Source organism: Heterocephalus glaber, unplaced genomic scaffold, assembly GCF_053883595.1.
Source record: "Heterocephalus glaber isolate CG9 unplaced genomic scaffold, H.glaber_assembly_v1.0 deba00001613, whole genome shotgun sequence".
NCBI classification, from domain to species: domain Eukaryota; kingdom Metazoa; phylum Chordata; class Mammalia; order Rodentia; family Bathyergidae; genus Heterocephalus; species Heterocephalus glaber.
In genome coordinates, this window is record NW_028258384.1 from 3,656,788 (window position 1) to 3,681,424 (window position 24,637).

At 39.3% G+C, this 24,637-nt stretch overlaps 1 long non-coding RNA gene across 1 annotated transcript; it reads left to right on the forward strand.

Annotated features, from left to right (window-relative positions):
- Positions 1-23,435, forward strand: LOC147822457 (uncharacterized). Its single transcript, XR_015445579.1, has 3 exons — positions 1-580; positions 17,725-17,811; positions 22,900-23,435. It is a non-coding gene; the product is annotated as an uncharacterized LOC147822457 (long non-coding RNA).
- The last annotated feature ends 1,202 nt before the right edge of the window (positions 23,436-24,637 follow it).

Here is a 24,637-nt window from a genome sequence, read left to right on the forward strand (position 1 = left end):
AAACCGAGCTATGTTCATTTGTGGTCTCCTACTGCCACCAAAAGGCCAAAGTTTCAGTAGCAGAAGGAGCAATACCAAAGCAGACATTTTCTTTGGCGCCATTTTATTGCTCCTTAAGTATAGAGCATGCCATTGAATGACCAGGGTAAATATATTTTTTAAAAAGAAAAATAGAAAGAGTAAAGTGACTCCTTTCTAGCGCCAAATTCACCCACAGTTCCTACCCTGCTTGTACCGAGTGGAAGTGCACTAGAAGTCTACTTGCAATTACATGTGTTTACAGAAGTCTAGGTTGTGCATGTCTCAGAAACTATAGCCTCGGCAGCCTGAAGCTTTTGCTGTAGGAGCCCACAGTGGAGCAGGCAGGTGCAGGAGCACTAGGGTTAATTTGGAAAGTGTGGATATGTTTTTCAGGACTGTGCCAAATTTGCCAGGTCATAGGTAATCACAACCTCAGCTTATTTATTGGAAGGTCCCTTCTTTTTCTGATGCTATAGGATAGTAGTGGGAATAATCTGAATGAAGAGAGGAAAGAGTTACCTTTTCCCAAGCATATCAGAGGATCATTTCCAGGAGTCAGGTAAGCATGGACATGTTTTTCTGTTTTTGTTCATTAAATCAATCTCGTGATGCTGGGTACAGAAGTGTTGAGAAGTCAGAAAGTATGAAGAAGAAGGAAAATTTCAACCCAAATCCACTGCTTAAAAAAATGACTGCTAGAGGGCTAGATACTTAGCTCAGTGACTCTGTGCCTGCCTGCTAGTAATTCTTTTTATTGTTTTGATTTGTTTTGTTTTCTTTGCCAAATACAAGTCTTCCTTTTTTGCTTTTTTTAATATAATTCTTTTCCATTTCTTATAATCTTTTCAGAAACAACCCTGGAAAAACTTACTTTCTTTCATGGAGGTCTTACCTATTATGTTGTTGGAGTTTTTGTTGTTGTCGTGGTGGTAGTTGTGGCTGTGCTGGTGGTGGTGGTGGTGGTGGTAGTGGTGGTGCTACATGTGGTTGCTGTGGTTGTCCTTGTGGTTGTTTGTTCCTTGGTACTGTGAATTAAGGCCAGGGCATTCACAGTGAAATACATTGCCAGAGAACACCACCATACCCCCTATTTTCAAACATGATCTCCCTATATTCTTAAGACGTGACCTCAACTTGTGATCTTGCCTGCTGGCCCTCCCATTGTGGCTGGTTTATGTTGGACATTCTCATAAAAACTTCACACCTGTTGCCATACTTTCCAGAAGATTGAATATGACATGTTTTTGTCCTTGGTATGGTAGCTTATATCCTTAGGTCAATCTTGGTGATCTTTTATTTTATTTTTTTTTAATTTTATTGGTACACTTTAGGTATACAATTCATTTACATTTATCATTGGGTGTTTGTGCTGAAGGACCCTAGTTAGCAAGACAGACTCCATATTGCTGCTTGACCCACCTGCCTGCCCTTTAGATGAACTCAGAAGGAGGAAGTTTAAAAACCTCCTCCTCTCAGAAAGTCTCTTTAGAAATAACAATTAATCAACTATTGTTTTACAAATGTTCTAACACCAGGACGGTCTGCTTCTGTACCTTTTGCTTGCTTTACTAGTTCTATCCCATAGTGGGGCCTAGAAACTGTTGGCCTCAAAGGTGTATAAAACATGTTTGTCAGCCCCCAGTCAAGGCTGGAGTCCAATGCTTGGCTCGGGTCCTGGCTGGTAATAAACTCCTGTGTGGATTTAATATTGGTCTCTGGTTTGTTCTCTCTCACTGGGTGTAACAGTACTTGTATATGATATATCTTGGTTCTTATTTTTTTCCCCATTACTTGTGCACCCTTCACCCCCTCCACCCTTCCCTATTTACATAGATTTCATTTCCATTTTTTTCTTTTCTCATAGCTTTTCCTTTCCCCTTCCCCTCCCTTCACTCCTTCGTCTTTGGACCTTTTTTCCTATTTCAAATTATCAATTATTCATTTTAATCATTTTAACTCTTGTTTACATTATCAGTTTCTCACCCTAGAGAAACTATTTGGTATTTACACATGTGTGTCCTATTTATTTCACTTGAGAGTATAGCCTTGATATGCATCCATTTAGCTATAAATGATTCTAGTTTTTCATTCTTTATGGCTGAGTAGTACTCCATTTTATTAAAAAACCACATTTTCTTTATCCAGTTTCCAGTTGATGGGCACTCGGGTTGTTTCCAAGCTTTAGCTATTACAAACTGTGCCACTATGAACATGGGTGCACATATATCACTGTGGTATGATTCTTTTAATTCTTTGGGGAAGATACCCAACAGGGGAATAGCTGGGTCAAATGGAACCTCTAGTCCTAGTTCTTTGAGGTATCTCCATACTGGCTTCCTCAGTGTTTGCACCAGTCTGCACTCCCACCAACAATGGAGAAGGGTTCCTTTCTCCCCACAACCCTGCCAGCATTTGTTATTTGTTGATTTCTTGATAGCAGCCATTCTTTCTGGGGTGAGGTGGAATCTCAGGGTTGTTTTCATCAATATTGGTGATCTTTTAGATTTCCTAATCTCAGTCTAGTGGAGTTTGCATTAAGAGGCAAATCGTTGTTACTGCATTGTTGCATGCTGAAATATCCTTTTAGAGGTAGTCTCTAAATTTCTTTCTGTCCTGAACAAAAATTTTGTCAACATGAATAAATAGTAGCAAAGTTTTAAATTTATGAAAGGGCAGGAAGAAAGCCAACCTCTGAAGGTCAAGTATGGACCAAGCAAATGGAAGAAAACATACACTCTACAGGATGAGATCAGTCTAACTTGAGAGAAAATACTGTAGCAAAAAGTCCAATATTGACTCTACTTTTATATTTCCCCCAACTTGGACTGGTGTTGGGTACAAGCAGTGCTATCTGTGAGACCAAAGTGAACCTAAGAAACACCATCTTGGCCTGTAAATGAACTCCCTTCATACCCCTCCTCTTACAGAGTGCTGAAATTCCCCACAAGATAGCTGTTTTTCTAACCTCTCACTCTGCTTCTGTAAACATGCTTTATCACTCCCCGGGAACAGATGGTGCCTGGTGCCTCCCTGTAACCCCCGAACCCTATAGCCACAGAATGTCCTATCTTGACAAGATAGGTGGGTTAAAAAAAACTGGATTGTAAAAGATATTTCATAGCTGGCTAAAGGACATATTGACCTCTCTCTGAACTTCTTTGTTTGAGTTACCTATAAAAACTGTGCTGTCCCCTGCTTCTGGGCTTCATTTCTCCTAGAGGGTGGAGTCCACACGCATGAATAAACTCCTTTTAGTTTTAACTCTGTCTTTGTCCCGGTGTTTGGTGATTTCCTGACTCACTTGGCATAACACTATCAAAAAAAAAAAATAGCTCAAGTTCTCAGAGAAAGTCTGTGTGCAGGGCTTTGGGAGCTGTTCTGTGCCTGTGTCCCAGGATACTGGAATTACCAGACTGTGCCCACTTCCCCAGGCACTTTGCCAAGCAGTAATCTCCTGTTTCATCACTGCTAGGGCAACTTATTAGCAAGGTGTGAAGACTTTTTCAAAACAGTTTTGAAATAATAGAAAAAGAAGCCCAGATTTATGGTCCATGACTTCCAATCAGCCTTGCTTAAAATGGAAAATGATAGGAATATGTCATATCATGGGAAAATTGGTCACTACATAAGTGTATGAGCAGTGCACAGCAAGCAGTATAATATATACAAGGTGTGATCGAAAAATATGGTGAATATATAATTTTGAAAATTATTACAGTGAAAGACACATTGACATGAATCCCCCTCATTTGAAACACATTATCTCATTGCTTTCACCACTTTTTGAAGTAGTTCTGGAGCTCCTGTTTCATGAGTAAATTTAATTGTACTGTTCTGTGGTCTTGTTATCCTGATTTGACTCAAAATCTTTACTTTTCATGGTCCATTTAACTTTGGGAAAGAGCCACCAAAGACATGGATCCAAATAATGAGAATAAGGAGGATCTGGGCACACCTTAAATTTTCTATAAATCTCCTTTCTGTTGGATACCACTGGGCAGCAGCATTCAGTATGTTACAGAACACAGATCTTATTTTCTTTTGGTACTGGGGATCGAACGCAGGACCTTGTACTTGGTAGGCAGCTCGGTGCCAATGAGGTAAATCCCTGGCCCTAGAACACAGCTATTGAAAGCACTCAGGAGCGGCCAGGGATTTAGCTCAGTGGTTTTGCCACCTGCTGAGCAAGCTCAAGGATGTGAGTTCCATACCCAGTACCAAAAAAAAAAGCACTCAGGAAACAGTAGTACAACTAGTGCAATGGGCCTGGGAGACCACACCCTCCCTCCACCCATTTGAATTTGGCTAGTAACAGTGGGCCAATCTTCTTCCCATAGTTCTGAAAGGAGTATAAAATAAAGTCACAACCACCCTGTTAATTCCTGAAAGCTACAGGTCAGAGCACAGGCATGTCAGATCTCTGTGCCTGACCATCAGTAGTAACCTTTCCCTACTGCCATCTTCTTAATGGTTCCTAGAAATGTACTAGTGCATCTCATGAGTTTATTTTAATTGGAATGAGCTTTGGGACATTCATGCTTGTTGAAAGCTCCTAAAATGACTCAGCATCCTGCCAGTCACTCCTCTCAATCTTACCCAAAGACCCAATGAAAGGCACCTGGGTCTGGGTGCACACATTTTGTAATCCAAAAGCCTGATTTATGTGTATGACTTGGTGTGCTTTTTTATCTTTTCTGTCACCCCAACACCACTTTTCTGGTAGTGCCTGCCCTGAGCACATCTTCCTGTTATCTTCAAGAAATGTAGGCAATTTCTTTTACCATGGGATGTACACTTCCTATACTTGTACATTCTAAACAAGAGCCAGGAATCTCTCTGTGGGATACACCATACAGCATCAAGGAGAGTTCTAGAACTGATTCAAAGAATGCCAAATGTAGGAGAGAAAATGGAAGTAAAAAGAATGCAGATTCGTTATGTACTTGTACCAACTTCCAGAATGAATGGAATCATTATGTATTGCAAAATGTACTGATAAATAAAAGTAATTTGATGAGTAAAACAGAAATAAATAAAGTGGTAAGAGCGATCTAATCAATGTGTTCAAAATGACAAGGTTATTTTTTGAGGAGATTAATGATGTATACCTTTCACTTTAATCATTTCTTCTTAAAAGTAAACTGATGTAAGCCAGTAAATATTTAATATATATTTCCTTTACCCTTCTTTATGTGTGTGACATATTTACATATACATTAATCAGTAACAAACATTCTCTCTTTGATTAAATTTGTGTCAGGGTATCTGGGTCCTTCTGGGAACAGCCTGCCACTTGGCCTGAGTTTAGCAAGAATCATGAGAAGAAATTTAGAATGAGGCAACCTTGACATTAGATCAGCCTCTGATGTCTGCTTATGTTCCTAACACTCCACCTTTGATGCCTAACTTTAGGCATTGAATTAGCAAGTAATACTGTAGAAACACTTTAGTAAGAATTCCACTACTACTTAATATTCCTTTTAGCAATCTTGAATTGGTAACTCTTGTCTCTTGCATTTTTGCATATAAATCTGCCCTTCACTCTCCCTCATTTAGTATTGAGTTCAGTCTATTTCCTATTACCAGGATGTGGAACTTTATTATAATGGACCTTTAAAAATTAATTATGTTGATTTCCTCTTCTCCACAGAGAAAGGCTGTATATATATATATGGTTTACAGTATCATGCAAATATATACATATATATATATACACACACACACATATATGCTAGTCATTGTTTTCATATAGTGCAGTTGGCATGAACTTTACCTCTCATTTATATTGTCTGAATTCTCAGCACACATACATATTTAGCATCTTGAGATTTTTTTTTTTTTTTGGTACCAAGGATCGAACTTGGGACCTTGCGCTTGCGAGGCAGGCGCTGGAACCACTGAGCTAAATCCCCGGCCCTTGAGATTCTTTTAATGATCAACAAAAGAGGAAAGGGCCAAACTAAGCCTGATGAGATTTAGATCCATGCCCTCATAAAATGTATATGCAATAACTTAGAAACCTGCTCATAATCAAAGAAAGTAGCATTAAAAATATTGTTTTCAACTACAGGACTCTGAAAAAAGAGATCTAAGAGTATATAAGAAAATGGAAAGACATCCCTTGTTCCTGGGTAGGAAGAACCAATATAGTGAAAATGGCCATACATTCAAAACTGCTATATAGATTTAATGCAATGATGATTGAAATTCCAACAATATACTTCACAGAACTAGAGAAAACAATCCAAAAATTCATTTGGAACCAGAAGACACCTAGAATAGCAAAAGAAATTCCAGGCAACAGAGACATGGCAGGGGTTATCACAATTCCCAACTTGAAACTATACTACAAAGCTACTGTGATGAAAACAGCATGGTACTGGCAAAGAAACAGACCCAAGGATCAGTGGAATAGATTAGAAGATGCAGAAACAACTCCAGACATACTCAGCCACCTCATCTTTTTTTTTTTTCAGCCACCTCATCTTTGACAAAGGAGCCAAACACCATCATTGGAGGAAAGATAGCCTATTTAATAAATGGTGGTGTAAAAACTGGATTTCAACCTGCCAAAGATTAAAACTAGACCCATACCTATCACCATGCACTAAACTAAGATTGAAGTGGATTAAAGATATAAATATTATGACAGAAACCCTAAACTTGCTGGAAGATAAGTTAGGTAGAACTCTTGAAGACATTGGCCTAGGAAAAGACTTTATGAACAAAACGTCAGTAGCACGGGGACTCGCACAAAGAATCAACAACTGGGATCTCATCTTATTAAAAAGCTTCTGCAGTGCAAGAGAAACCACCAACAGAGCTAAGAGTCAACCTACAATGTAGGAAGAAATATTTAGCAACTGTACCTCAGACAAAGGACTACTATCCAGAATATATAAAGAACTAAAAAAACAGACCCCCATAAATTCAAAGACCCAATTCAAAAGTGGGCATCCGAAATGAACGGACATTTCTCAGACAAATAAGTAAAAGCAGCAAATAAACATATGAAAAAATGTTCAACATTACTGGTCATTCAAGAGATGCAGATGAAAAGAACACTGAGATTCCACCTCACCCACAAAGAATGGCTGCTATCAAGAAATCAACCAGTAACAAATGTTGGCAGGGTTGTGGGGAGAAAGGAACCCTTCTCCCTTGCTGGTGGGAGGGCAGACTGGTTCAACCACTGTGGAAATCAGTGTGGAGATACCTCAAAGAACTAGGACTAGAGGTCCCATTTGACCCAGCTATTCCCCTGCTGGGGATCTTGCCCAAAGAATTAAAAGAATCATACCACAGTGATATATGTGCACCCATGTTTATAGCGGCACAGTTTGTAATAGCTAAAGCTTGGAAACAGCACAAGTGTCCATCAATTGGAATCTGGATAAAGAAGATGTGGTTTTTTAATAAAATGGAGTACTCCTCAGCCATAAAGAATGAGAAATTAGAGACATTTATAGCTAAATGGGTATATATTGAGGCCATACTCTTAAGTGAAATAAAAAGGACATGTGTAAATACTGAATAGTTTCTCTGGTGTGAGAAACTGAAAGTATAAATAAGGATTAAAATGATTAAAATGAATAACTGATAATTTGAAATAGGAAGAAAAGGTCCAAAGGGGTAGGGAAAGTTGGAGAGGAAGGGGAAAGGAAAGAACAGAAAGGAAAAATTATGACAAAAGGAAAAAATGGAAACAAAGTTTTTGTAAATAGGGAAGGGTGGAGGGGGTGAAGGGAGAACAGGGAATGGGGAAAAATAAGAACCAAGATACATCATGTATGGGTACAAGTACCCAATGATAAATGTAAATGTATTGTATACCTAAAATGTACCAATAAAAGAATTTAAGCAAAAAAAAAAATGGAAAATGATAAGAACATGTCATATCATGGAAAATCTCATCAATATATAAATGTATGAGCAGTGCACAGCAGGCAGTATAATATATACAAGATGTGATCGAAAAATATCATGAATATATAATTTTGAAAATTATTACAGTGAAAGACACTTTGACACTAATATCTCTCATTTGAAACACATTATATGATTCTTTTTGCCACTTTTGGAAGCACTTCTGCCGTTCCTTTTGCATGAGTGAATTTACTTGCACTATCCTTGTTGCCTTGTTGTCTTGATTTGACTCAATACTTTTATTTTCATAATCAGTTTAACTTTGGGAAGAGCCACAAAGGGCATGGACCCATGGATCCAGATACAGAGAATAAGGAGGATCTGAGCATACCTTAAACTTTCTACAAAACTCCTTTCCTTTGAGTGGCACTAGCCAGTAGGATTCACTATGTTATGGGTCATAGCTCTTAAAAGCACTCAGGAAAGAGTAGTACAGATAGTACAATGGGCCTGGGAGACCACCCCTCACCCTCCACCCATTTGAACTTGGCAAGCACCACAGGGCCAATCTTCTTCCCATAGTTCTAAGAGGAGCATAAAATAAAATGACAACCACCCTGGATATTTTTCAAAGCTACAGGCCAGAGCACAGTCATGTCAGATATCAGTGCCTGACCTTCAATAATCTTTCCCTACTGCCACCTCCTTTAATGGTTCATAGAAATGTACTGGTGTTTTGGGTGTATTTAATTTAATTAGAGTGAGCTCTGGGACATGCATGCTTGTTGAAAGATTCTCAGATGTGGGCCAGGGATTTAGCTCAGTGGTTCCGGCGCCTGCCTTGCAAGCACAAGGTCCCGAGTTTGATCCCCCGTACCAAAAAAAATTAAAAAAAGATTCTGAGATGACTCAGCATCCGTCAATCACTCCTCTCAATCTTACCCAAAGACCCAGTGAAAGGAACCTGGGCCTGAGCGCATATGTTTTGAAATTCAAAAGCCTGATTTATCTGTGTGCCTTGCTGTGCTTCTACTTTGCTGTCACCCCACACCACTTTTCTGGTAGTGCCTGCCCAGAGCACATGTCCCTGTTATCTTTAGTAAAGGTAGGTACTCTTTGTTTTACCATGGGATGTAGCCTTCCTATACTTGTACATCCTGCACAAGAGCCTGGAATTCTCTGTAGGATGCACCATGCAGTATCAAGGAGTGTTGTAGAACAGACTGAAACAATGCGGAATGTAGGAGGGGAAATTGAAGTAAAAGGAAGGCAAATATGTTATATACTTTTACCAACTGCAATGATGAATGTAATCATTATTTATTGCAAACTATACTGAAAGAAATAAAATGATTTGATGAGGAAATAAATATAAATAAATAAAGTGGCAAGGAGGATGGAATGCATGTGTTTCAAATGAGAGGGGTATTTTTCAGGAGAATAATAATGATGCAATATTTCCTTTAATCATTTCTTTTTAAATGTAAACTGATGCCAGCCAGTAAATGTTTAACATCTATTTTCATCACCCTTAATGTGTGTGCTACATTTACATATACGGAAATTAGTGACAAACATTCTCCCCTTGATCAAATTTGTGTGTTTGCCTTCTGGGTCCTTCTGGGTAAAGCCTGTCACTGGGCCTGACTTTTGCAAGAATCATAAGAATAAATTTAGAATGAGCCAACCTTGATATTCCATTACCCCATGATGTCTACTTAAATTCCTCACCCCCTACCTTTAATGCTTAATTTTGTGCATTGCTTTAGCAAGAATAGTGTTGTACCAGCTTAGTAAGAATTCCACTATGCTTAATATTCCTCTTAGCAATCTTATATTTGTATCTATTGTCTCTTGGATTTTTGCATATAAATCTCACCATGACTCTCCCTTATTCAGGATTGAGTTCAGTCTATCTTCTAATACCAGAGGATTGACCCATATTATAATGGACATTTAAAAATTATTTATATTGATTTCCATTTCTCCACAGAAAAGGCTGTGTATATGTATGGTGTACAATATCACAGATATATATATATGCTGGTCATTGTTTCTACATAGTGCAGTTGGCAGGAAATTTACATGTCATTTATATTCTCTGAATGTTCAACACACATATAGGCTTAGCACTTTGAGATTCTCTTAATGAACAACAAAAGAGGAAAGGTACAAACTAAGAGTGATGAGAGAACTGGATCCATGACCATAAGAAATCCATATGCAGTAATGTAGAAACCTGCTCGTAGTCAAAGAAAGTAGCATTAAAAATTTTGTTTTCAGTCACTTTTCTGTCCATCACATTCATATACAGGGCTAGGTCAAGAATTGGGAGCAAAAATCTTGCCTTAGAAGTGCTAGGCCTGGGCAGAGTAAGAAGTTTTGTTTGCAGTCAGGAGTACTGTTTTTTATAAAAGCAAAAGGAGGAGGGGAGAGAAAGGGAGATGTGCCATTTGTGGTCTCATACTGCCCCCAAAAGGCCAAAGTTTCAGCGGCAGAAGGAGAAAGACTAAAAAAGACATTTTTTCAGCGTCATTTTCTGTTCCTCAGACCCAGAGCATGCCACTGAGTGACCTGGATAAAGAGTTTTTAAAAAGGAAGAGTAAAGAGGGGCCAGGGATTTAGCTCAGTGATGCAGCTGCCTGTCTGGCAAGCACAAGGTCCCGAATCCCTAGTACCAAAAAAACCCAAAAAAAAAACCAAAAAAAGGAAGAGTAAAGTGACTCCCTTCCAAGGCCCCACTCTCCTACCTCTCTAGCCTTGCTTGTACCTGGTGGATGTGTACTGGAAATCAATTTGCAATTGTGTTGGCCTCCAGGAGTCTAGGTTGTGAGTGTTCTGGAAGGCAAAGCCTCCTCAGGGAGCTCCTCCTGCGGAAGCCATGCAGTTGAGGAGGCCAGTGCAGGACTACCAGGGCTAACTTGGAAAGTGTGGATATGTTTATCAGGACTGGGCTGAATTTGCCAGCTTATAGGTGATCGCCTCAGCTTATTTACTGGAAGGTTCCTTCTCTTCCCAATGCTATAGTATGCTAGTGGGAGTAATCAGAGCAAAGAGGGTAAAGAGCTACCTTTACCTTAAGCATATCAGAGGTTTATTTCAGGAAGTCATGTAAACATAGACACCTTCTGTGTTTTATGCTCATTAAATCAATCTCATGATGCTGGGTACAAGAAGTGTTGAGAAGTCAGAAACTATGGAGAGGAAGGAAAATTTCAACCCAAATCCACTGCTTAGAAATGACTGCTAGTACTTTTTATTTATTTATTTATTTATTTATTTTTGCCAACCACAAGTTTTCCTACCTTCTTCTTTTAATATAATACTTTTCCATTTCTTATAGTCTTTTCAGAAACATACCTGGAAAGACTTTCTTTCCTGGAGATTTTATCTATTATGTTGTTGGGGTTTTTGTTGTGGTGGTGGTGGTGGTGTAGTTGTGCCTGTGGCTGCTGTGTTTGTCCTTGTGGTTCTCTGTTCCTGGCCAGTGTGAATTGAGCCCAGGGATGACACAGTGAGGTACATCATCAGAGGACCTGACCACATCCCTATTTTCAAACATGGCCTCCCTATATTCTTCAGACTTGACCCCAACTTGTGATCTTGCCTCCTGGCCCTCCCATCATGGCTGGTTTATGTTGTACATTCTCATAAAAGTTTCACACCTGTTGCCATATTTTCCACAAGATTAAATATGATATGTTTTTGTCCTTGATGTGGTAGCCCATACCCCTAGGTCAATCTTGGTGAACTTTCAGATTTCTTAATCTCAGTCCAATGGAGTTTGCGTTAAGGGGCAAATCATTGTTACTAGATTGTGGGTGCTTGAGTATCCTTTTAGAGGTAGTCTCTAGTTTTCTTTCTATCTTGAGTGAAGATTTTGTTGACATACACAAATAGTAGGAACGTTTCATCTTTATGAAAGGTTGGGGATAAAGCCAGCCTCTGCAAGGCAAGGGTGGGCCAAGGAAATATAAGAAAAAATACACTGTACAGGATTAGATCAGTCTAATTTGAGAGAAAACACAGTAGCAAAAAGTCCAATATCTACCGACCTTTTGTATTTCCTCCAACTTGGACTGGTGTCAGGTGCAAACCTTGATATGAACAAATTGCTCAAGTTCTCAGAGAAAGTCTGAGTGCAGGGCCTGGAAGCTGTTCTGTGCCTGTGTCCTGGGATATTGGAATTACCAGACCATGCCCACTTCCCCAGGCACTTTGTCAATCGGTAACCTGCAGTCTCATCACTGCTAGGGAAACTTACTAGCTAGGTGTGAAGACCTTTTCAAAACAATTTTGAAATAATAGGAAGTGAAATCCCATTCTATGGCCCATGATTTCTAATCAGCCTTCATTAAAATGGAAAATGATAAGAACATGTCATATCACAGGGAAATTGGTCACCACATAAGTGTATGAACATGTGGAAAGAATGCAGTAAAACATATACAAGATGTGCTGGAACAATATGGTCAATATAGAATGATGAAAATTATTACAGGGAAGGAAACATTGCCATGAATCCCTCTCATTTGAAACACGTTATTTCATTGTTTTTGCCACTTTTTAAAGCAGTTCTGGGGCTCATTTTTCCTGAGAGAATTTGCTTGCCCTGTCCTTGTCCTGATTTGACTCAAAATATTTGCATTTCATGATCAATTTAACTTTGCGAAAGAGTCACCAAAAGCATGGATCCATGGATCCAGGTACTGATAATAAGGAGGCTTTGGGCACACCTTAAACTTTGTACAAATCTCCTTTCTGTTGGATGCCCCTGGGCATCAGCATTCACTTTGCTATAGATCACAGATCTTAAAGGCACTCAGGAAAGTGTAGTACAGGTAGTACAATTGGCCTTGGAGACCACACCACGACCCACCCATTTGAACTTGGCCAACACCACAGGGCCAATCACTTCCCTTAGATTTGAGAGGAGTATAAAATAAAATCACATCCACCCTGTTAATTCCTGAAAGCTACAAGCCAGAGCACAGTAATGTCACAACTCTGTCTAACCTTAATAACCTTTCCCCACTGCCACTTGCCTAATGGTTCCTAGAAATTTACTAGTGTATGTCATGTGTTTATTTTAATTAGAATGAGCTCTCCCATGAGCATGCTTGTTGAAACCCCCTGAGATGACTCAGCATCCTGCCAATCATTCTTCTCAATCTTACTGAAAGAACCAATGAAAGGCACCTGGGCCTGAGCTCATACCTTTTGAAATCCAAAAGCCTGATTTATCTATGTGCCATGCTGTGCTTCTAACTTTTCTGTCACCCCAACACCACTTTTCTGGTAGTGCCTGCCCTGAGCACATTTTCTTGTTATCTTCAATAAATGTGGGTACTTTTTTTTTTTTACCATGGGATGTGCACTGCCTATACTTGCACATCCTACACAAGAGCCTGGAATCTCTCCATGGGATGCACGATGAAGTATGAAAGAAAGTTCTAGAACTGATTTAAACAGTGCCAAATATGGGAGGGGATGCAGAAGTAAAAAAGAATACAGATGTGTTATGTACTTGTACCAACTCCCACAATGAATGGAATTATTATTTATTACAAAATGTACTGAAAGAAATAAAATAATTTGATGAGTAAACAAATAAATAAAGTGGCAAGATCACTGCAATAAGCGTGTTTGAAATGACAGGATTTTTTTTTTTTTTTTTTTTTTTTGTACCGGGGATCAAACTCAGGAACTTGCACTTGCAAGGCAGGAGGCAGCACCACTGAACTAAATCCCCTGTCCAACAGGATTTTTTTTGAGGAGATTAATGGTGGTGCAACTTTTACTTTAATCATTTCTTCTTAAATGTAAACTGATATGAGCCAGTAAACATTTAAAGTATATTTTCATCACCCTTCTTTATGTGTGTGATATATTTACATATACATTAATCAGTGTCGAACCTTCTCTCTATGATCAAATTTGTGACAGGGTCTTCTGGGCCCATCTGGGCAACATCTGCCTCTTGGCCGGATTTAAGCAAGAATTCATGACAAGAAATTTAGAATGAGCCAACCTTGTTATGTGATCACCCTCTGATGTAAGTTCCTAACCCCTTTTACCTTTACTGCCTAATTTTGGGCCTTGCTTTAGCAAGAATGGTTTTGAAACAGTTTAATAAGAATTCCACTGTGCTTATAATTCCCTTTAGCAATCTTGATCTGGTTACTCCTGTCTCTTGGATTTTTGCGTATAAACCTCCCCGTGATTCTCCATTATTCAGTATTGAGCTCAGTCTGTCTTCAATTACAAGAGTGTTGACCCATATTATAATGGACATTTAAAAATTATTTTTATTGATTTCATTTGTCCACAGAGAAAGGCTGTATATGTGTATGTATGTATGGTGTACAATATCATGGGTATATATTTTTAAAATGTGAGTCATTGTTTCTGCATATTGCAGGTGGCATGAAATTTACCTCTCATTTATATTCTCTGAATTATTGGGCAGGGAATTTAGCTCAGTAGTTTTGCTGCCTGCTGGGCAAGCGCAAGGACCCGAGTTTGATCCCCGGTACTAAAAAAAAAAAAAGAAAAATAGATATATTCTCTGAATTATCAACACACATATACATTTAGCATCTTGAGATTCTTTTAATGAACAACAAAAGACAAAAGGGCCAAACTAAGCCTGATGAGATTTAGATCCATGCCCTCATAAAATGTATATGCAGTAACTTTGAAACCTCCTTGTAATCAAAGAAAGTAGCATTAAAAATATTGTTTTCGGGCCAGGGATTTAGCTCAGTGGTTCCGCCACCTGCCTTGAAAGCCCAAGGACCTGAGTTCGATCCCCGGTACCAAAAAACTATATATACATATTGTTTTCAATCACTTTTCTGTCCATCATATTCATAGAGGGGCTTAGGTCAAGAATTGGGAGTAAAAATCCTGTCCTAGAAGAGCTGGGACTGGGCAGACTAAGAAGTTTTATTTGCAGTTAGGGGTACTGTTTTTTATAAGAATGAAAGGAGGGGGGAGAGATAGGGAGCTGGGCCATTTGTGGTCTCATACTGCCCCCAAATGGCCAAAGTTTCAGTGGCAGAAGGAGAAAGACTGAAAAAGACATTTTCTTTGGCGCCATTTTCTGCTCCTTAGGCACAGAACAAGCACTTGGGAGACCAGGATAAAGATTTTTTAAAAAAAGAACAAGATGAGTAAAGTGACTCTCTTCCATTGCCCCACTCCCCCACCCTTCTTGCCCTGCTTGTACCTAGTGGAGGTGCCCTGGAAGTCGATTTGCAATGGTGTGGGCCTCCAGAAGTCTAGGTTGTAAAGTGTCCCAGAAGCCATAGCCTCAGCAGCCAGAAGCTTCTGCAGTTGGAGCCACCAAGTTGAGAGGGCTGGTGCAGGAGCACTAGGGCTAACTTGGAAAGTGTGGATAAGTTTATCAGGATTGTGCAGAATTGGACAGCTCATAGGTGATCGCAGCTTCAGCTTATTTAGTGTAAGTTGCTTCTGTTTCTTATTCTAGAGGATACTAGTTGTACTAATTAGAATGAAGAGGGGGAACAGCTACTTTTCTCCAAGCAATTCAGAGGGTCATTTCCAGGAGTTATGCAAACGTATCATACGTTTTCCTCTTTTTTATTCATTAAATCAATCTCATGATGATGGGTACAGAAGTGTTAAGTAGTTAGAAACTATGAAGAGGAAGGAAAATTTCAACCCAATTCTACTGCTTAGAAATGACTGCTAGTCCTTCCATTTACTGTTTTACTTTGTTTTATTGTTTTTGCCAACTACAAATCTTCCTTCTTTCTGCCTTTACTGTAGTACTTTTCCATTTCTAAAAATCTTTTCAGAGACAACCCTGGGAAGACTTACTTTCTTTCATGGAGATTTTATCTATTATGTTGTTGGGAATTATGATGTGGTGGTGGTTGTGGTTGTGGTAGTAGTTGTGGTGTGGTGGTGTCTGTGATTGCTGTAGTTGCCCTTGTTCCCAGTAGGGTGAATTCAGTCCAAGGACTTCACAGTGAGGTAAATCAGCAGAGGACCTGACCACATCCCTATTTTCAAACATGGTCTCCCTATATTTTTCAATCTTGACTCCAACTTGTGATCTTGCCTCCTGGCCTTGTTTATGTTGTACATTCCTCATAAAAATTTCACACCTGTTGCTATACTTTCCACAACATTGTTATATTTTTGTCCTTGGTATGATAGCCCAGAACCTTAGGTCAATCTTAGTGAGATTTTAGATTTCTTAATCTCAGTCCAGTGGAATTTGCATTAAGGGGCAAATCACTGTTACTGTGTTGAGTGGTGCTGAAGTATCCTTTTACAGGTAGTCTCTAGGAACTTTCTGTCCTGAACAAAGATTTTCTCGATGATCACCAATATTACCAAAATTTCATCTTTGTGAAAGTTTGGGGAGAAAGCCAGCCTCTGCTGTGCAAGTGTTAGCCTAGCAAATGTAAGAAAAAATACACTCTACAGGATGAGATCAGTCTAACATGAAAAAAAGCATGGTAGCAAGAAGTCCAATATCAACTGTCCTTTTGTATTTCCCCCAACTTGGACTGGTGTGAGGTGCATACAGTGGTATCAAAAACCTGTGCAAGCTCTCAGAGAAAGTCCCAGCGCAAGGCTTTGGGAGCTATTCTGTGCCTGTGTCCAGGGATATTGGAATTACTAGAACATGGCCACAATACCAGGCAGTAGGCCAAGCAGTAATCTCCTGTCTCATCACTGCTAGGGCAACTTCCTAGTATGGCACAAAGACCATTTCAAAAGAGATTGTGAAGTAATAGACAAACCCAGATCCATGAGAAACCCAGGTCCATGATTTCTAATCAGCCTTGCTCAAAATGGAAAATAATAGGAACATGTCATATCACAAGAAAATTGGTCAATACATATGTATATATATATGTATATATGCACACAGGATGCAGTATAATATACACAAGATGTAATGGAACAATATTATTAATATATAATTTTGAGAATTATGAAAGCGAAAGACACATTGACCTGATCCCTCTCATTTGAAACATTATCTCATTGTTTTCATCACTTATTGAAGTAGTTCTGGAGACCCTTCATTATGAGTGAATTTACTTGCACTCTCATTGTTTCCTTGTTGTCCTGATTTGACTCAAAACTTTTACTTTTTACTCAATTTAAGTTTGGGAAAGAGCCACCAAGGGCACGGATCCATGGATCTAGGTAATTAGAATAAGGAGGATCTGGGCACACTTTAAATTTTGTACAAACGTCCTTACGGTTGGATGGTAGTCAGAAGCAGTATTCACTATATTATCGATTACAACTCTTAAAGCACTCAGGAAAGAGTAGTACAATAGGCCTGGGAGACTCCCCTCCCCCCATTTACTTGGTGAGCAACAGAGGGGCAATCTTCTTCCCATAGTTCTGAGAGGAGCACAAAATAAAATCATAACCATCCTGTTAATTCCTGAAAGCTGCAGGCCAGAACACAGCCATGTCAGATCTCTGTGCCTGAACTTCAGTTACCTTTCCTCTCTGCCACTTCCTTAATGGTTTCTAGAAATGTCCTGGTGCATCTCATGTGTTTATTTTAATTAGAGTGAGCTCTGGGACATGCATGCTTGTTGAAAGCTCTAAGATGACTCAGCATCCTGCCAGTCAATCCTCTCAATCTCACCCAAAGACCCAATGAAAGGCACCTAGGCCTGAGTGCACACCTTTTAAAATCAAAAAGTCTGATTTATCTGTGTGCCTTGCTGTGCTTATAACTTTCCTGTCACGCGAACACCACTTTTCTGGTACTGCCTATCCTGAGCTCATCTTCCTGTTACCTTTATTTTTATTTATTTATTTTTTTCATACCAGGGATTGAACTCGGGGCCTTTCGCTTGCAAGGCAGGTGGCAGAACCACTGAGGTAAATCCCTGGCCCTGCCTGTTATCTTTAATAAAGGTAGGTACCTTTAGTTTTACCATGTGATATATACATCCTATACTTGCACATCCTACACAAGAGCCTAAAATCTCTCCTTGGGATGCATCATGTAGTATCAAGGAGAGTTCTAGAACTGATTGAAACAGTGCCTCATGTAGGAGGGGAAATGGAAGTAAAAAGAAGGCAGATGTGTTATGTACTTGTACCAATTCCTCCGATGAATGAAATCATGATGGATTGAAAAATGTACTGAAAGAAATAAAAAATATGATTAGTACACACATGAAAAAAAGAGTAGAGTAGCAAAAGTGATGGAATACGTATGTTCCAAATGACAGGAGTATTTTTAAGGGGATTAATGGTAGTGTACCTTTTACTTTAATCACTTCTTAAATGTAAAGTGTGTGTGCCAGTAAACATTTAAGATATATTTTCATCACCCTTTTTATTAACCTGTGTGATATATTTACATATATGCAAATCAGTGACAAATATTCTCACTTTGATCAAAATTGTATCAGGGTCTGCTCTGACTTTCTGGGCAAGGCCTGTCACATGGCCTGACTTTAGCAAGAATCATGAGAAGAAATTTAAAATGAGCCAACCTTGATATTCGATCACCTTCTGCTCTCTGTTTAAGTTCTTCATCCCCTACATTTGATGCCTAATTATAGGCCTTGCTTTAGCAAGAATAGTGTTGAAACAGTTTAGAAGGAATTCCCCCATGCTTAATATTCTTTTTTGCAGTCTTGCATTGGTAACTTCTGTCTCTTACATTTTTGCATATAAATCTCCCCCTGACTCTCCATTCAATATTGAGCTCAGTCTGTCTTCTATTACTACACTCTGGAGACCTGACATAATGGGCATTTAAGAATTATTTATATTGATTTCCTTTTCTTGAAAGAGAAAGTCTGTGTATATGTATGGTGTACAATATCATATATATATATATGTATGGTGTACAATATCATATATATATATATGCATATGCATGCATGCTAGTCATTGTTTCTTTCTTTCTTTCTGTTTTTTTTTTTTTTTTTTGGTACCAGCCATCCAACTCAGGACCTTGGGCTTGAGAGTCAGGCACGGTGACACTGAGCTAAATCCCTGGTTAGTCATTGTTTCAGTTGGCATGAAATTTACCTCTCAATTATATTTCCTAATTCTCAACATACATATACACTCAGAATCTTCAGGTTCCCTTAAAGAAAAACAGAAGGAAAAAAAAAAAGAAAGAAAAACAGAAGAAGAAAGGGCTAAAATTAGCCAGATGAGAGACCTGGATCTATGCCTTCAGAAAATGCATATGCAATAATGTATAAACCTGCTCATAATGAAAGAAAGTAGCATGAACAATGTTGTTTTCAGTCACTTTTCTGTCCATCACATTTCTATAGAGGCTTAGGTCAAGAATTCAGAGCAAAAATCCAGGCCTAGAAATGCTGGGCCTGGACTGGGCTTACTGAGAAGTTTTATTTGTGGTAAGGAGTATTGTTTTTTATAAAAGCGAAAGGAGGGGCGAGAGAACCGGAGCTGTGCCATTTGTGGTCTCACACTGCCCCCAAATGGCCACAATTTCAGTGGCAGAACCAGAAAGACCAAGAAGACATTTTGTTTGGAGCCATTTTGTGTGTTAGACACTGAACATTCCCTTGAGTGACCAGGGTAAAGATTTAAAAAAAAAAAGGGACCCTCGGGGATTTAGTTCAGTGGTTCTGGAGCCTGCCTCGAAAGCTCAAGGACCCGAGTTCGATCCCCGGTACCAAAAAAAAAAAACAGGGACCGGGATTTAGCTTGGTGGCCCTGGGCCTGAGTACCATCCTGATACGAAAAAAACCCAAACCAAAACAACAACAAAAAACAATAGTAAGAGTAAAGTGACTCCCTTCCACAGTCCCACACCCCTACCCCTCTCACACTTCTTGTACCTAGTGGAAGTGTACAGGAAGTCTATTTGTAATTGTGTGGACCTCCCGAAGTCCAGGTTGTGCATGTCAAGGAAGCCATAGCTTTAGGGGCAGAATGCTTCTGTTGTTGGAGCCACAGTTGAGTGGGCAGGTCCAGGAGCACTAAGGCTAACTGGGAAGAAAGTGTAGATAAGTTTATCAGGTCTGTGTGGAATTTGCCAGTTCATAAGTAATCATGGCCTCAGCTTATTTATTGGAAGGTTGCTTCTGTTCCTGATGCTAGAGGATACTAGTGGGAGTAATCAGAGCAAAGAGAGAGAAGAGCTACCTTTCTCCAAGCATATCATAGGGTCATTTCCAGGAGACATACAAACATAGACACATTCTTTTTTTTTTTTCATTAAATCAATCTCATGATGCTGGGTACAGAAGTGTTGAAAAGTCAGTAAGAATAAAAAGGAAGGAAAAATTAACCCAAATCCATTGCTTAGAAATGACCTCTAGTACTTCTATTTATTTTTTTTGCTTTGTTTTTGCCAACTACAAGACTTCCTTCTTCTTTTAATGTAATACTTTTCTATTTCTTTTTTTGTTTGTTTGGTACTGGGGATCAAACTCCAGTCCTTGTGCTTGCGAGGCAGGCAGCAGAACAACTGAGCTACATCCCTGGCTGTATTTCGTAAAATCTTTACAGAAAGAACCCTGGAAAACTTGCTTTCTTTCATAGAGATTTTATCTATTATGTTGTTGGATTTTTTTTTTTGCTGGTGGTTGTGGTGGTGCTTGTAATGGTGATGGTGGTGTCTATGGCTGCTGTGTTTGTCCTTGTGGTTGTTAGATTTTTGGTAGTGTGAATTTAGCTCAGGGACTGTACAGTGAAGTACATCAGACAGCCACCACATCCCCTATTTTCAAACATGGTCTCCTTACATTCTGTAGGCCTGACCCCAACTTTTTATCTTGTTCCTGGCCCTCTCATCATGCCTGATTTATGCTGTACATTCCTCATTACAATTTCACAATTGTTGCCATACTTTCCACAAGATTGAATATATCATGTTTTTGTGCTTTGTATGGTAGCCCAGATCCTTAGGTCAAACTCGGTGACCTTTTAGATTTCTTATGCTCAGTCCAGTGGAGTTTGCATTAAGGGGCAAATCACTGTTACTGGATTGTAGGGTGCTGAAGTATTCTTCTAGAGGTAGTCCCAAGGTTCTTTCTGTTCTGAAGAAAGATTTTCTAGATGAGCCAAATGGTAGCAAAATTTCACCTTTATGAAAGGTTGGGGAGAAAGCCAGGCTCTGCAAGGCCTGTGTGGGCCAAGCAAATGTAAGAAGTATACACTTGGGATTTAGCTCAGTGACGCCATGCCTGCCTGGCAAGTGTAAGGTCCTGAATTGTATCAGCAGTACTGCAGAAAAAAAAAAAGAAAAGAAAAAAAAGAAATATACACTCTTCAGGATGAAATCAGTCTAAGTTAAGAGAGAACACTGTAGTAAAAGGTCCAATATCAACTGTCGTTTTGTATTCCCCCTACCTTGGACTGGTGTCAGGTGCATGCCTTGGTGTCTAAAACCTGCTCAAATTCTCAGAGAAAGTTCTAGTGCATGACTTTGAGAGTTGTTCTGTGCCTGTGTCCTGGGATATTGAAATTAGAAGACCATGCTCACTTCCCCAGCTGTATGCCATTCAGGAATCTGTTTCATCACTGGTAGGGCAAGTTACTAGCAAGGTGCAAAGACCTTTTCAAGATAGATTGTGTAATAATAGACAGAGAAACCCAGGTTTATGGTCTGTGATTTCTAATCAGCCTTCCTTAAAATGGAAAAAGATAGGAACATGTCATATCATGGGAAAATTGGTCAATACATAAGTACATGAAGATGCGCAAAGGATGCAGTATAATATATACAAGATGTGATGAAACAATATTATTAATATGTAATTTTGAGAATTATTATAGTGAAAGACACATTGCCAAGACCCTCTCTCATTTGAAACACATGATCTCATTGTTTTTGCCACTTTTTGAAGCAGTTTTGGGGCTTCTTTTTAATGTTTGAATTTAATTGCATTGATCTTCTTGCCTTGTTGTACTGATTTGACTCAAAACTTTTACTTTTCATGATCAATTTCACTTTGGGAAAGAATCACCAAAGGAATGGATCCATGGATCCAGGTACAGAGACAAGGAGAATCTGGGCACACCTTAAACTTTGTACAATCTCCTTTCTGTTGGATACCACTGGGCATCAGCATTCACTGTTATGGATCAGAGCTCTTAAAGGAATTTAGGAAAGACTAGTACAGCTAGTACAATGGGCCTGGGAGACCACACCCTCCCTCCACTCATTTGAACTTGGCAAGCACCACAGGGCCAATCTTCTTCCCATAATTCTGAGAGCAGCATAAAATACAATCACAACCAACCTGGCAATTTCTTAAAGGTGCAGGCCAGAGAACAGCCATGTCACATCTCTGTGCCTGACCTTCAATAACCTTTCCCCACTGCCACCTCCTTAATGGCTCCTAGAAATGTCCTGGTGCATCTCATGTACTGAATTTAATTGGAATGTGCTCTGGGACATGCATGCTTGTTGAGAGCCCCTGAGATGACTCAGTATCCTGCCAATCACTCCTCTCAATCTTACTGAAAGAACCAATGAAAGGCACCTGGACCTGAGCGCATACCTTTTGAAATCCAAAAGTCTGATATATCTGTGTGTCATACTGTGCTTCTAACTTTCCTGTCACCCCAATACCACTTTTCTGGTAGTGCCTGCTCTGAGCACATCTTCCTGTTATCTTCAATACAGGTAGGTACTTCTTCTTTTACCTTGAGATGTACACTTCCTATATTTGCACTACTACACAAGAGCCTGGAATCTCTCTGTGGGTTGCATCATCATGCAGTATCAAGGAGAGTTATAGAACTGATTGAAACCATGCCACATATAGGAGAGGAAATGGAAGTAAGAACGCAGATGTGTTATGTACTTGTACCAACTCCCACGATGAATGGAATCATTATGTATTGCAAAATGTACTGAAATAAATAAAAAACTTGATGAGTAAGTAAATAAACAAAAAATAAAGTGGCAAGAGCGATAGAAAAAGTGTGCTCCAAATGACAGGTGTACTTTTGAGTGAGTTAATTGTGGTGTACCTTTTACCTTTTTTTTTTTTTGTACAGGGTATCAAACACGGGACCTTGTGCTTGTGAGGCAGGCAGTGGAACCCCTGACCTAAATCCCCAGCCCTTGCACCTTTGACTTTTAATCGCCTCTTAAATGTAAACTGATGTGAACCGGTAAACATAAGGTATATATTCATCACCCTTTTTATTAATGTGTGTAATATATTTACCTATGTGTAAATCACTGACAAAAATTCTCTTTTTGATCAAATTTGTGTCAAGGTCTTCTGGGTCCTTCTGGGCAAAGCCTGTCACTTGGCCTGAGTTTAGCAAGAATCATGACAAGAAATTTAGAATGAGCCAACCTTGATATTCGATCACCCTCTGCTGTCTAAGTTTCTCAGTCCCTACATTTGATGCCTAATTATAGGCCTTGCTTTAGCAAGAATAGTTTTGGAAGGTGTAGTAAGAATTCCCCTATGCTTAATATTCCTTTTTGCAGTCTTGTATTGGTAACTCCTGTCTCTTACATTTTTGCATATAAATCTCCCGGACTCTCCTTCATTCAGTATTGAGCTCAATCTGTCTTCTACTACCAGACTCTTGAAATGTATTATAATGGACATTTAAAAATTATTTATATTTATTTCCTTTTTATGAAAGAGCTAGTCTGTGTCTATGTATGGTGTACAACATCATATATATATATATATATATATATATATATATATATATGCTAGTCATTGTTTCTACATAGTGCAGTTAGCATGAAATTTATCTCTCATGTATATTTTTTGAATTGTCAACATACATATACATTCAGAATCTTGAGATTCACTTAATGAAGAACAAAAGAGGAAACTGCTAAAGTTAGCCTGATGAGAGACCTGGATCTATGCCTTCAGAAAATGCATATGCAATAACAATAACGTAGAAACCTGCTCATAATCAAAGAAAGTAGCATGAAAATTATTGTTTTCAGTCACCTTTCTGTCCAGCATATTCATATAGAGGCTTAGGTCAAGAATTAGGAGCAAGAATCTGGCCCTAGAACTACTGGGACTGGCCTGGGCCTACTAAGAAGTTTTATCTGCAGTAAGAAGCTTTTTTTGTTTTTTGTGTTTTGTTTCATAATGGGGATCAAAGTCAAGATTTTGAGCTTGCCAGGCAGGCTTGGTGCCACTGAGCTACATTTCCGGCCCTTTGGAGAGTTGTTTTTTATAAGAACGAAAGGAGGGGGGAGAGAAATGGAGCTGTGCCATTTTTGGTCTCTTACTGCCACCAAATGGCCAAAGTTTCAGTGGCAGAAGTAGAATGACCAAGAAGACATTTTGTTTGGTGCCATTTTGTGTGTTAGACACTGAACACTCCATTGAGTGATCAGGGTAAAGATTAAAAAACAAAAGTAGGAAAAGTAAAATGACTCCCTTCCACAGCCCCACTCCCCTTCCCCTCTCACCCTGCTTGTACCTAGTGGAGGTGTACTGGAAGTCGATTTGCAATTGTGTGGACCTCCAGAAGTCTAGGTTGTGCATGTCAAGGAAGCCATAGCTTTAGGGGCAGAATACTCCTGCTGTTAGAGCCACAGTTGAGCGGGCAGGTCCAGGAGCACTAAGGCTAACTGGAAAGAAAGTGTAGATTGAGTTTATCAGGTCTGTGTGGAATTTGCCAGTTCATAAGTAATCATGGCCTCAGCTTATTTATTGGAAGGTTGCTTCTGTTCCTGATGCTAGAGGATACTAGTGGGAGTAATCAGAGCAAAGAGAGAGAAGAGCTACCTTTCTCCAAGCATATC